This window comes from Dioscorea cayenensis, chromosome 4 (genome assembly GCF_009730915.1).
Source record: "Dioscorea cayenensis subsp. rotundata cultivar TDr96_F1 chromosome 4, TDr96_F1_v2_PseudoChromosome.rev07_lg8_w22 25.fasta, whole genome shotgun sequence".
Lineage (NCBI taxonomy): Eukaryota > Viridiplantae > Streptophyta > Magnoliopsida > Dioscoreales > Dioscoreaceae > Dioscorea > Dioscorea cayenensis.
In genome coordinates, this window is record NC_052474.1 from 1,458,921 (window position 1) to 1,461,776 (window position 2,856).

The window sequence follows — 2,856 nt, forward strand, 5'->3', positions numbered from 1 at the left end:
CCTATTGTTACCAACATCAGTAATGGATAGAAATAGAATGGTGGATTAATGAGCATCAAACATCTAGATAAGATAAACAGAATGCAATCAGGAAAGGTTGTCTTTTAACTGATAATTGTTGCCAAAGTTTATTATGAATATACACTTGGCAAGTGGTGCTGCAGGTGGATCTATTTCAGCTCAGATCAAGCTTAGGCAAATATAGAGAGAAAGTAGGAAGCAATAACCACCAATTCAAAATATCTTCCATCTATATTTCTCCCAATTGACAACCTGGGAATTCAATTAAGGAGCTTCAGGTGCTCTGAATTCTCAGTCATTTTCAGTCAGTATGCTAAATCTAAAAGATATGCAAATCTTCAGCTTTTTAAATCTGTTGTGAATAAACGCCATGAACTCTGAGAATACTAAAGTATGCTAAATGTCCCAGAGTCTTAAAGGCATAGAGGAACTTCAATGGTCCCAGAGTATATGAATCTGATTTATAGAGTGGAAACGACAGATTATATCAATGTTTGAGACGTGCACGGCATATGAGCTTCTCAAATCCAGTCTCCTTTCTGAACTTAATGCCATTGATGTCATTGGTGAAAGTAGACCCCTCACTGAGGACGAATCCTCTCGTCTCTCACAAATCCGATCTGAGCTCTACACTATCTTAAATCAGGAGGAAATATATTAGAAGCAACGTTCTAGAATTACTTGGTTTAAAGAAGGGGATTCGAATACTAAATTTTTTCATCATGTTGCAAATGGCAGGAGAAATCTAAACCTTATTTCTCGCATCTTTCATAATGATCATTGGATTGCTGGCAATGAGCAAATTGGTAGGATCTTCACTGATCATTACCATTCTCTCTTTGGCTCTCCCTATCCAAACAGATTCCTCCTCGACTAGCACTTCCTTTTTGACTATAAAGAAAGAGTTGACCTTTCCCATCTTGATTCACCTTTCACTCTTGTTGAAATTAAACAAGCTGTTTTCGATCTCAACCTTGACAAAGCTCCTGGCCCGGATGGATTCCCTATCCTCTTTTTCCAAAAACACTGGACCATCCTTCAGGATTCTATTGTTAAATTATGCGAAGACTTTTTTGCGGGATCTATCAACCTTGAGCGTATTAACTGGATCAATATCGCTCTTATCGCAAAACATAACGTGCCAGGAAATGTTGCTAATTTTAGACTCATCAGTCTTATCAACTCTACCTGTAAAATTATTTCTAAGATTCTTGCTAATCGGCTTAGCACAGTTATCAGTAACCTGGTGGACGATTCTCAATCTGGCTTTATTAAAGGAAGATGTATCGCGGAAAACATTGTTGGCGCCCAAGAAGTTATCTTTAATTTACAGAAACGAAAAATCCTAGGATATGCCTTCAAAGTGGACTTTGCTAAAGCCTTTGACTCCCTCAACTGGAACTTTCTCCTTGATATTCTTGCAGTTAGAGGATTTGGGCCTAAATGGATCTCTTGGATTCATACTATCCTTAGCACTGCCAAGATTCGGTTCCTCATTAATGGTACCACTCAAGGTTATGTCAGATGCAAAAGAGGTTTGAGGCAAGGTGATCCACTTTCCCCCTTACTCTTTGCCCTCGCTGCAGATGCCCTAAGCACAATGTTCTTTAATGCACTAAGATCCAAAGTGCTTGTGGGTGTACCTTTGAATCAATCGGTTAACTTTTGCCACTTTCAATACGCTGATGACCTCTTAATCTTCTCTGCTGGAGGTCAAGAAGATCTTCTTATCATTAAATTAATTCTTTATCTTTTTGAGGGATCTTCTGGCTTATCCATAAATTACTCAAAAAGTTGCTTGTACTCTACAAACTATGGATTCCAACCACACCACTGTTCTGCCAGAATCCTAAACTGCTCCAGAAATTGTCTACCAATTACTTATTTAGGGATTCCTCTTTCTGGTCGAAGACCAAGGCGTATTGACTGGGCAAAACTCACTGGCATGGTCCGCTCTAGATTCACTTCTTGGAAAGCAAATTACTTATCTCTGGGTAGATGTCTAACCCTTGTGAACTCTGTACTTTCCACTGTCACGCCCCGAACCCGGCTCGCCAGGCTCAGTGCGCTGACAAACGGCCACACACCAACTAAGCCGAGGCCCAGTAGGCATGTAAGGCCTCAAAACCTGTTCTCAACAAATCACAAAAAAAAAATCTAACAGAGACTAAAGGCTAGAAACAAGAATGGAGTTCAACACTAAAAAGAAATAACTAAATGTCTTGCAGATACTACAAATTTAATCAAATAAAAACTATGTCCACAACAAACGGGACTTATTACATGCTAAGAAGATTGACGGTGGCCCAACGATCCTCGCTAAGCTATCCAGTCACCGACCTCTACTCCTGATCTGAAAGAAAATAACAACAAAATTTATGAGCTTGATGACCCAAGAAGCACCCACTAAAAATATAGGGATTACTTATCAAAAATCATAATTTAATAATTTGCAAAAACCAACCATAAGTTTAATTCACATAACATAGATGTCAAAAATTAAGCATATAGGTCCCCCAAACAACTATTGCCCAAAACAAATCACAAAATTCATATATTTACCCTCGGTGACCCGAGACAAAACAAAAGTCATATTTTTACCCTCGGTGACCCGAGCCAAAATTAACAAAGGCCGATATTCTGCACCGACGGTAAGCAGTGGGAAACTATAGTTTCTAGAACAAAATACATGTCGACACGGTCAGTGTTTAACCCCCAGTGACAGGGTTATTGCATAGTTAGTTGGGGACTAGTTTTATATCAAAGTACCTTATGTTCACAAACGATGAACTAGCAAAATTCAAAACAAGCAAAGTACAAGAGTTTACAGTAACA